At 41.4% G+C, this 12545-nt stretch overlaps 1 pseudogene; it reads right to left on the bottom strand.

The window, feature by feature from the left end:
• Positions 1 to 1503: 1503 nt before the first annotated feature.
• Positions 1504 to 2532, bottom strand: LOC133903062 (uncharacterized; annotated as a pseudogene).
• Positions 2533 to 12545: the final 10013 nt, after the last annotated feature.

The raw sequence follows: 12545 nt of genomic DNA, 5'->3' as shown, positions 1-12545 counted from the left end.
AGGATGAGGAAGAATACAATCAGTTCGACGATGTGTTGCCTTTTGGAGTTGCAGAAAAAATCATACATGCAAAAGCAACCCTCGATAGATCTGTGATGCTCTAAATGCGCCTTGATGGTGTAGGGAAAACAGTTCAAGATAAATAGTGCTATTTTATGTAACTTAGTTTTCAATGTGATTTTCATGTTATGCAACTTATTTTTCAATGTGACTTTCATGTAATGTAACTTAATTTCCAATGTGATTATTGATTCTCAAAAGTGACAAAAATGATAATGTTTAATAGACCTGTCAAAAACATATTTAAAACGATTTCCACAGGTAGGTTCTATAGTCTATCGCCTGTGGAAATGCATTTCCACAGGCGGGTTCTATAGTCTATCGTCTGTGGAAATGTATTTCCACAGGCGGCTTTTTACGTCCATCGCACGTGGAAATGTATTTCTATATATAGCCTGGCACGAGGCCTCGAAACCCTAGCCCCCATTAACAAACTTAGAAGGCGCCGACAGACTGCCTACGGGTGCCGCCACCATCGACGCCCTCTCCAGTGCCCTCTGGCCTCTGTTCCACCATCGACGCCTACTCCACGCCTAAGCCCCTCCTGCTGGTGCCCTCCGACCTCCCTCCTCTGTGTGCCGCTGATGCCCGACAAGCCTCCTTCCTTCACGCGCCACCATCCTCCAAGAGTTCGAGCACCGCCGGCTGACACCCTCTCTGGCCTCCCTCATCCGCGCGCCACCGACGTTCGAGGGGCCTCCTCCGATTCGAGCGCCTACCAATGCGCCATTCACCTCGCCGCCGACAAACTGGAGCCTTGACGGCCTACCCCGAGCACACCGCCATCCTCCCCGATCCATGCACCACCAACGCACCGTCCACCAAAAGCCCTCCTCCGTCGTCCCCTCCCGATAAGCCCTCCGCCACCATCACCTTGTGTTTTCCTATATTTTCACTCCGATTAGTCAGACATCCAACAAGCTAGCAATGCTATGATGATCCTTGGAAACGGTGAAATGAGCATCCAACACCTTTGCTTGCTCAGGCATCTTTGCCTCATGCTTCACCATCTGCAACTCCGGCACCTCCGTGGTTGGGAGCAAGGTGACGGTGCCCCCATTTAGCTGTATGCTACTTATATGTTTGTGGTTTCTGTTGTTGGTGATGTGATGCTTGCAAATGGATATTGATGCTTTGGATGTTCCAGAGTTGTTCCTTGTACAATCAACAAGCCAGAGGAATTTTGAGCAATTCACGCAGTTATACATCTGCTGCTCATTATACATCTTGTCAAAAGCAGCTAGCAACTAGGTGTCTGGACCTTGGACCTAACCTTAAGTAAGTAACGTCACATCATATCTTGACCAATACATCCTAAGTGTAAGCAAAAGCTTGTGCAGCTGAACACCCAAAAGAACTATCACCTATCACAGTTGAACACCTGACACCCAAAATAGCTATCATAACTCAACACCCAAAAGCACTAGTTGGAGCTACCACAGGTCAATGTTCACCGGTAAGGAACTTGTACACCCAAGTTTGCAGAATCGTGTCACTTGCACTGCTTAAAAAGTCACACATACTTTTTCTTTCATTGTGAGCCAGGTACTGACCAACTGCTATCTTATCATTAGTAGCAATTGTCAATGCATCTTGCCTCTCACACAAACTAGCATGAGGGTTAGAAGGTTGGGGCACTGGAGGAGCAGGAGCAGTGAGAAATTTCTGGAGTGATAGCAATGTGGAGTTTATTTGTTCAGTGGATTCCGATAAATGACTCTTAGGCTTTTTTGGCTTCTTGGAAGGTGATTTGACGCATCTTGAACGCTTAGTACCAGCTTCACAAGTGCTAGACGAGCTATTATTTCCACCAGCTTTACAAGCTACCGGTGATGGCAAAGTGTCAAAATCATCATCAGGTGGGTCTCCACAAAGTACATAGCAGCTCATATCATTCAATCCTTGTGAATTATCGGTCTCCTAATCATCGCAATCATTCATTCATGTTTCTTGGTCAATGACAAGAGAACCATCAGCGTTAGTGCCTGTGAATAGCTTCTGCATCTCATGGAAGAATTTAATGGGCTTAGAAAGCAAGCACCTTGCCCTAGCCTGTATTTCATGTAGGCAAGAGTTAGAATTATATATGCATTTTTCATTTGCTTTCATAGTGGAAATAAATTGAACATATATTGAGATTAGTCTTTTCAGAATCTGAAATAGTCACCATGCATCTAGTGGCATCAAACCCATGACCAATGTTGCTCAAAGCCTTCGATATATACTTCCAGTTTTCTTTGTAGTGCCTAAAGTGACGATCAACTTGAGCAACTGTTACCTCCATGGCAAACTCTTTGTTTAAGGCATCAACGCACTTCATGTGATGTTGCTTCGTGAACTTAAAATTGGCATGATGATCTTTCAAATACTCAATGCACAAATCCAGCATGAACTTAGGTTTACCATCATCCAATTGATGGTTCTCTCATGGGAAGGGCCATCCCCATCAACTTTCCCCTTCCCTTTTGCCATTGCTACTCCTCATGACATGAGACAAAGACAAAACCACAACAAACGCCACCCTTTCTTTGATTTCACTAACCTTGTTTTCACCATGTCATTTTCTGCTAAGTTGGCGGATGTCCAACCACGAGAATATGCTCAATTAGCATAGAATCAGGGACTTAGACAAGCTGGCTGCCGCATGCACGACGGGTGCGACTGCCACCCGACGTGGTGCGTAGGAGGGGCAACGCGAAAGCACATGACCGAGACAAGGATGAGATGGTGGAGATGAGAGGGAAGGGATTGAGTGGAGTCTGGGATGAGTGGTGAGAGCTATGAGAATGAAAAGGGAGAGGTGATTTTAATAGAAAAGGGTGTAGGTTTTTTCCGTGCTGTGGCACGACGAATGCATGTGGCGTTCTTTTTCCAGTCACAAGTGCCGCGAAAATTTCTACGACAAAGCCCCTAAAATCTAACTAACAATATTTAACAGCTTAAGGTTAGTAATAAACCAAACAATAGTCTTAGAATATATAACGTATCTAACTTTAAATGTGACAAATTTAGTAGTCAACAAACAAGCTCATAGTGACACTGAGTTGAGGTGTATTTCCTTTAACTAGTACAGAATTGAGGTGTACTCCATTCAACTTCGACTTGAGAGGCCAATCGCTGGTTGTAGGTACTACTGTTGCATGCCTACGGCAACCATACTACCATGCTATCCCATCACTCTACACAATTTCTTGTCTATCAAAATCGTATACCAACCGATGCGAACTATTGAAATTGTACAATGATACCGAAACATGGACATCCCACGAATTTGAGATATCATGCCTTCTAGTAAAGTAAAATATATATATATATATATATATATATATATATATATATATATATATATAGACACACACGCGGCGAGACTATTCTGCGCCTATGCTTAACATCCACTATTACAATCCGAAACATTGTGAATTATAATTTATAGGGTGCGCGCAGACATAAACTACAGTAAATATACCTGTAGAATATACATATAATATAAGTGTGTGTATATATAAAAAAATATGGTATTAGACTACGTATAACACATGTACAAGTGCAGAGTAGGAAACTACCGACACGAGTATCTAAGACTATGCCCAAGAGTTTTCCTTTGGAGCGAAAATTCCGTCGTGAAGGGATTTTCGTCCCCTTTAGCGCTCCAACGGTTTCCCTTCGGGTTCTTGTCACGAACGGATTCTCATGATCATTCCCTTCAGGACATGATTCTTTCACTTTTTTCTTCACGATTCCGTTTAAAAGAGAAGATGTTGAAAGTGAGAGAAAATAAAGAGAATAAAAACGAAAAAAAAGAGAATTAGAAAGAAAATAAAAAAAAAATATGGTTGAAGATGGTAGTGCTTCGCAGTCAATATAAGCTCTCTTAAGCTTATAATATATATTTTTGTTATGTACGGGGAACAGAAGCAAGAGGGAGGGATGGATAAACTCCAACGTGCTTCCGCTCCATCCGCCATTGATCACGGTTCACAAATACGATAAATATCGATCGAAATTTATGAAATTCGATCAATTCGAGTCTCATTGAATTCCTAAACCGAGCAAATTTTGAATTTTGAATTTAAAAAATTCAAAAAATCACAAAAAATTCAAAAAATATTAGAGGCAATTCTAAGATCTTCTGTGAAAAAAATAAAAAATAATACCATTTGCATCATATTTTATATGGAGGAAGTTTGACAAAAAAAAATACTGAAATGTGTCGTATGAATATGATAATTTGACCCATCATATTAAGAAAAAGCTTAACATGCAAACACATATTTTTTTTTAGGATGTATCTTAAAAGAATCTTTAAATTTTGTTTAACTTTATTTAGAGTTTTATTAATTTTTTCATAAATTTTACAAAGTTCACAAGCATAAGATGAACATGTTAAGAAAAAGTACTATCATTATTTTTCTATGTAAAACATAGTATAAGTAAACTAATAAAAGTGGTTTTATTAATTTTGGAGGTGTGATGGGTTAGTTTTGAATTAATCTAGTTATAATACATTTACACAATTCTGCATGTTACAATAACTACTTCATGAGTTGAAGTATTTTTTAAAAAAAAATAGGATCATTTAATAAGACTAACAAATTTAGTTTCATAATTTTTTCATTAACAAAGAATTAACAATTCATTTAGCTAGTTTAGAAAATACATTTTCTCACGAAAAATATTCAACTTTTTCATGAGCATAAATACTTTTATCATGTAGATCATGTTACAAGTAAACCAACAAAATATGTTTCATTAGATTTGAAACTCAGATGAATTAGTTATTGATTTTATAAGGTTGAGTAATTTTTTTATTATTGAATCTCACTGAAATTCGAGAAATATTCTTGGTAAATCGAAAAAACCGAACGATTTTTAAGAATTCAAGCAGTTTTTGCTATTGATCAAAATACGACGAATAAGATCGAATATCGATAAAACTGGTTGAATTATAAAAAAGATCATATTTTGAGAGTCTGATTCGAACGTATTTTCCCTCTGTCAATCAGGTTTTACCGCACAAATTCATTTGAATTTTTCAATTTTTCACTTAAATGTTAAGTATTTTGAGAATGCGCGGGGTCGCATGTCGACCTCCCGTCGCATTTGTGAACAAGCTGCCGACTAGTATGTACTGTCGTTGGATGCGCCAGTGGCCTGCGTATATCTGTCGCGTGGAGCAGGGAAATGGGCGTGCACAGTGAATAAACTGTTGGTACTGTACCGGGCTTTCCAAATGGGGCGAACAGTGCACTCCTTGTCGCCCACCCCACACGCACACGGGCTGCACCGGCCTCTCTCTCCCTCCTACCACCTCGATGACATGTGGGTCTGGACCTGGTTTGGGGCCCACGTGTCGGCGTCTCTGTGGATGGAGCGGCGGTGGGTGGCGGACGCGGACGGAGGCAGCAGGTGGCCGCCCGCATTTACAGCCGTCCCGTCGCCAGTGAGCCGACGTGACGTGACGCCCCTAAAAAAAAACAGGCAGACTTGACGGCCGGCCACATGTCGCCCTGCTGTTGGCTGCGGCGGTACAGCTTTGCTTTTCGCTGGTTTAACCCGTAGGAAATTGCGTGGCGACCGTCTCAGCCTCTGAATTTTTTTTCCTTCCTCAAAGGCGTCCTTGCTCTTCTGGTTTTTTTTTTTTTTACTTTCTCCGTAAAAATTCCTACGTTCCAAGCAGATCCGTACGTGGTAAAGCTGACCGCTCCAATCAGGAAGTTTACATTCGTAATGGCAATATGATTTACCGATATTTTGGTGGATATATGCTAAGCTAGGTCCAGATTAAGCTAGGATCGATGTGAAGCGTATGGTCGGTGTCATGCCTGTCCTGTATCTCACAGTAGAAGATAAAATGACATCAATTTAGGTTAATCAATGAGGTTAATTCTGTGCGTGTTCTGTTCATCGCAATCGCATGAGTTTAGGTTAACCAATGATACGACGATAGCATTATTTACTGTGCAACATCTATCCATCCATTTTCTTGCAACTTGAGATAGTGTCCAAGCATGAGGGAGCCCGATGGGTCCTAAAGAAGATAAAAAAAGCTCAAAAGAAGAAATAAAGCAGGCACATAGAAAACAGAAATAAGACGGTTTAGAAAAAGAACGAGGAAAGGAGAAAGAGAATTAGGTTCAACCTAGAAAGTATTAGAGTTTTGGTCCAGAGGTTTTTTCTTTCTAAGCTTTCTTTATTCTTTTTCTTTTCTATTATATTTTCTAATTGATTAATAAATTCTAGAAATCAAAGCAAGGCTAAAGAAATATCAAAATACTTCAATTATTCTGGAAAAATTATGGGCTATATGGAACATAATTAACACTCTAAAAACATTTTTTAATCATGAAATTGCTTTTATTGATTTCTAATTACTCTGTTTAATTTATGATATCGTGAGACCTTTTTAATATATTTGTATTATATTTTGGTATATTCTATACTCATATATTAAATTTACATGAAAGTTTAGAGTGTACACATAATAGAAAAAATTCTAGCTCCACCACTATGTCAAAGAGCCATAGTATAGAATATAAAGATGTCTCTAACAATACATGTCAACTAACCATTAGACATCAACAACGTAATTTTATCTACATGGAGGGAGTTAATGTGAGGAGTAGTAGATAGTAATTAAACGGTGCATACACGAGCCGAAGATGCATGTATACTTCATCATCTTATTACATGTGGACCTCAGCAACTCCAAGCAGATAGTTTCATAAAAATCCACATACTTGGACAATCATTGTTTCAAATAATAATAAGGGAAAATTACCTCCGTATTACTCTTGGCGAAGAGGTTTGCTAACATACCATTCTTTTAACTAGCTTTACAAGTTTAGCACTGTTCAATTTCACATTTTTCTCCGTCTACCATTCCGTCAACAGGCATGAGATTGAATCCTGTAGCTACCCGTTCCAATCAAACCAACTCGCCAATGCTCAAAACAAGGCCCGTTGTCCAAACCCTACATCGACTACTGCAGCTCCCGTTCCAGTCAATTGCCGGAGCTCCCATTCCAATATCACCGCCGCAGCTCCTATTCTAGCCAATTGCCGCAGCTCCCGCTCACCCTGTAGCCGACCGCCGCAGCTCCCGCTCGCCTTGCACCTGACCGTTGTAGCTACCCTTCTAGCCGACCACTGCAGCTCGCCCTGCCACCCGACCACCGCAGCTCCCCTTCCACCCGATGACGGCCACAGCTCCCCTTGACTTCGATTGTCGCCACCATCATCACAGCTGTCGGGGACGGCATCTCCCACGAATGCCACAGCTTCCCCATCACTGATGGAATATGGATCTGGCTCCACCTCACATGTAAGCACATTTCTTCAATCTATGTGGCTCTTTCCCTAGCTATAATGTTTGTGCCTGAATGATTTGTGGGTCCTTAAAATCGAGGTGCTTAGGTTCCATCTAACTTATCCCCCCTTGCTGTTTTAGAAATGGGATAGCATTAACAGTCACGATATGTGTTCAATCGTATCTCTCGATTTGCGGGAGGAAAGAGTATTGCAGGGGGAAAACATGGGATTGAGTTTTTGTTTTTGGCTTTCTAACTTTGCGTAGTCTATAGGTGGTGCTAAAGGAGCATTTTAGTTGGGGTCCAAATCAGAGCCCTGCATTTTTCAGTACAATTGATGGATAGATGGTAAGGATATGCAATGAGATGCAATTGGCGGAAATGAAATGGGCTAACTGATAACAATCTCAGCCAAAATTATAACTGATTATTCATTCACTGTATCTGCACACTGCTCACATGATACCCCGACATCAAAATTGGATATAGTAGTTGTTCCTTGAGAAATTGATGGTGATGCAGATGAGATGGTTGCTGCACCTGTTACATCTAGTACAACAACAAATGTCCAAGAAGGTCTATATGGTACAACAGCAACTGACAAAGAAGTTCCATGTCCAAAGTCATATCCAGAAGCTCCTCCTCATGTTGAAGATGGTTATCCTGAAGTGTAACCTGGACAGTTTGTAGAAGAAGACGATGAACCTGTAGTTATCAACATGGAGGGCCAATACAGTCATATGTTTGAGATGGAGCTGGAGCCTATTACAAGGCCTACATGATGAGCAGCACAACTCGACAAGCCAATTAGAGTAGTCCCTGGAGATACAATTAATGATGTTGATGAGCAAGGTGATGTTGGTATCCCAGATATTCCATACTTCTGCCATGACAAAGAGAATCCAACCATACAGAAAAAGTCTACATTTAGTGACAAGACCACCTTTGTTCTAGCATTGAGGCAAAATATTATCAAAGAGGAATATGACTTTCACATAGAACACAGTGATAGTGATAGGTTTAGACTAAGATGTACTAACATCGAGTGTAATTGGAGGATTCATGCCTCTAGGCTAAAACCTAAAAAGACCTTCATGGTATGTGTTGTGTGTGCCATATATTATTCTTTATTCCTGAATATTTTTATGTTGCTTCATTCTAATACCTTCTTAAATGTGCAGGTGAAGAAGTTACCAAATGATCACACTTGTGGATCTGCAAACAAGAAAAAGGAGGCAGAATGGCAACTAAAGCATGGGTAGCAGAGAGGGCATCAAACATCTTGAGGAAAGAACCCACAATGGGAGCTAAGAAACTGCATGATATGTTGGAGGAGAAGTACAACATCAAGCTGGATTACCATATGGTGTGGAAAGGAAGAGCTATGGCACTTGTAGAGTTGCAAGGAACATATGAGCAAAGTTTTCAAGTATTGTGGAACTTGAAGGCAGAAATAGAGTCCAAATGCCCAGAAGTGCGGTAGAGATAGATGTGGAGCATGAAGATGTGGATGAGGATGCAAGTGATACTGTTGTTGGAGCAACAAAGCACAGAGTGTTCTTCAGGAGGCTATTTGTAGCCTTTAAGCCATACATAGATGGCTTTTTGATAGGTCGCAGACCTTACTTGTCAGTGGACTCAACTCACCTAACAGGTACATACACATGACAGTTAGCCTCAGCAAATGCAGTTCATGGTCACACATGGATGTTTCCTGTTGCATTTGGAGTATTTGACAAGGAATCTGAAGACAACTGGGATTGGTTCCTAAGGCAGCTCCAGAACTGCATTGGCAATCCACCTGGGCTTGTCATACATAGTGATGCAAACAAAGGGCTAGAGAATGCTATCCCCAAGGTTTTTAACATGGGAGTGGAGCATAGGGAGTGCTTCAGGCGCCTTTTGTCAAACTTCAAGAAGAAATTCAAAGGTACTATTCTCTATCACATGTGGCCAGCTACATGGGCCTATAGAACAGATAAGTTTCAGCAATACATGGAAAAGGTTGCAACATAGAGACCAGATGCAATTTAGTACTTGCAAGAGAACCACAAGCACCTTTGATCCAGATGCATGTTTGGTCCTATGAGCAAGGTTGAATATGTGAACAACAACCTTGTAGAATGCTTCAACAGTTGGATAAGACACATAAAGGAGTACCCATTGGTTGAGCTAGTGGATACTCTTAGGCAGATGATCATGGTCAAGCTCTTTGAGAGAAGGGAAATTGTAGACAAGCTAATAGGAGTCATTCTACCACAAGTGATTAAGGAGCTAAACAAAAAGAGTAAAGGGCTACACTACACCCTTTACTGTGGATCAATGACAGCTACAGAAGTATCCGGGATGAGCAAGTACAATAAGCCTTGGAGAGTTGTGGTTGACTTGATGGGAGGAACATGCACTTGTGGATAGTGGCAACCGATTGGGAAACCATGCACACATGCACTTGCACTTGCACTCATTTTCTCCAATCCAGAATTGAGGCTTGAAAATATGGTGGATGGGTATTATTCAGTTGAATCATTCAAAACTGCCTACTCAGGTGTACTCACACCTATTGGAGACAAGTGTGATTGGCCTCAAGTGGATCCTGGGTTTGTCATGCTACCACCACTGCTAGGCAAATCAGCAGGTCGGCAAAGGAAGACAAGAATTAAGAAGCATGATGAGCCTGAAGTTAGACAGAGGGTGTGTACTAGGTGCAAGGAGTATGGTCACATTGCTAGGACATGCAAGAACAAAATGGCTAAGCCTAGGACCATGCCTCATCAACCACCAAAGAACTATAAAAGGTAAAGTTACTAGCATCATGACTATGTCCTCAATTGTTTACACTCATGACTCTTTGCATGTAAAATGTGGTATGCAGGAAAAAATCAACTAAAGGCAACAAGAACAAAAAGGCTAAGGCTGGACCATTCACACCCGACAAGAAGACCAACAAAAGAGCTAAAACAACACCTTCTACACCAAGCAAAAGACACAAGATTGTTGCTTCTACTTCCAATAGTCCACGTCTAGTTACAAGGAGCCAAACATGATCTAGCACCCCAAAGAAAGCCTAAACTCATGATGTGGTTCTCAACAGTCGCATATTTTGATTAAGAATTGATGCCATCACCTTTGTGTAAAACTATGTTACTTGTGAACTTGTAAGTGGTTGTATGCCCAACCATTTAATTTCAGGATGTTGCTTACGGACAACATATGCCAACTTGTGTGATTGTGGAACTACGTATGGCTTTATGCCCAACTATTTGCTATGTGATGGTGTTTAAGACTCGTTTTACTCGGTCTGATATGCATTCATGTTGTTTTGCTATTGCCATATCCTATGTCACAACCTTGCACCATCAAATTATCTATGAATATGTTGTTTTGCTTTTGGTACATGTCGTGATTGTCGCGTTGGATCCGGGAAGAGCAGCAAGAGGCGAGCAAAGGCCAACAACAGTGGTGAGCACACATGGAGGTTGAAGAAAGGGCAAGAACCTTTCTGAGATGGCTTACGTGAGTTCAAAATGATTCGGGCTTATGTCTTAACAGAGTGTTAGACAGAGAAAATACATGAAACTAAGGAGTGCTAAACTAGTAAAGCTAACTAAAAGAATAGTATGTTAGCAAACCTCTTCACCAAGAGTGCTACTGAGGCAATTTTCTCTAATAATAAGGTTAAAAGGAATGGAAATATATCTTTCGTCAGTCACGGTCAACCAGTCCTGTGGTGAACACAATGTTCAAGTGGACGCCGGCATGACCATGGACACAACATGACACCATGTATAGCCTATATGCACCGCACAAAGCATCCTACCTGTGCAATTGTGCACTTGCCGACTTGCAATCAAACCCACCTAGTTCCAAACGCCATGAATATGCAACCATTCGTGCTCAAGAAGATATCGGACTTTGGTCGGTTTATTTTAGCTTTAATGATGAGAATCTAAACTGAAGCTTTTTTAATTAAATTATGGACTGTTAGATTTTATAGTAAAATTGGTACATGGATTGTGAGAATCAGCTTTTAAGGCGTGTTTATTTTTTACTGTGATTCTAACAATCCAAATTTTGATTCCCAATCTAGAATCTGAATTGTTAGAATATAGATTGTACAATCTAAAACAAACAACAAATGATTATTAGAATCACTTCCTTCTCTTGCCTTCCTCTACAGATTCGCTCTCTCCCTCCGGAGTCTCTCTGCTTCTGCCATTGGAGGCCGAGCACGATTGCAACGGCGTTGGTGATGACAACAGCGCCGATAGCGAGGCTCAAGCTTAGGGTCGACGAAGAGGACTGAGGCGAACTTGCCGAGGGTTGTGCGGCGATCAAAGCTCGCCAAAAATCAGTGGCGCACTGATCGAGTAGCAGCATAAGGGCTCAAGGCGCTAGCATGTTGGGGACTTGCATAGGCGAAAGGGGTGACAACATGGGCTTTAGTGAACCATCGTGAAATTCGTGGAGATGACGATTCAACTGGAGGAGCTTCGAGGCGTGGTGGCGACAGTAGACCCAATCAGCCGAAACAGAGGAGGCCGTTGTGGACAACCTTCCATGGTGCATCATGGCGGCAGCTGATAGTTCAGACAAACTCCTGGGATCATGTAGATGGTGTTAGAGTGAGCAATCGGATGGCGGTGGCTCCTGGCGGTGGCACGACGATGGACGGCAGCGATGGAAGCAGGCGCTCAGTGACGGTTCACCTCAACGACTTGTAGGGAAATCAGGGCACCGGGGAGCTTCATGGCGTCCTGGAGATCATGAATACACAAGTAATCGGCTTGACTTGCGTCGGGGAGGCAGCGTGCCAGTGAGGCGCAGTGGCGGTAGTAGTGTGTCGGCGACATGGTAGGGAGGAGAGGGCGGCAGCATGGAGAAAGAAGCGAGAGGAGAAAAAAAAGTGAAACATTATTTTGTAATGACATGGTGGGTAAATATGTGCCCTACAATCCATAATCTGATCCCAAATTATGAATTTTGGATGGTAGAATCGACATATTTGTTTTCAATTCTAATTTTAGAAGCTAGAATATATAATCAGAATAAAAAACAAGCATGCCCTTATATTATGATATTTTTTGTTTTTGCTTTTGTGGTTATAATTCATAATCAGAATAAAAAACACATAGCACCTTAACCATCTATCTAATGTACTGTATCATTCAAAAGAAGAAG

This window comes from Phragmites australis, chromosome 2 (genome assembly GCF_958298935.1).
Source record: "Phragmites australis chromosome 2, lpPhrAust1.1, whole genome shotgun sequence".
NCBI lineage: Eukaryota > Viridiplantae > Streptophyta > Magnoliopsida > Poales > Poaceae > Phragmites > Phragmites australis.
Note: the sequence above shows the minus strand (reverse complement) of the source record. Positions and strands in the feature narration are given on the sequence as shown.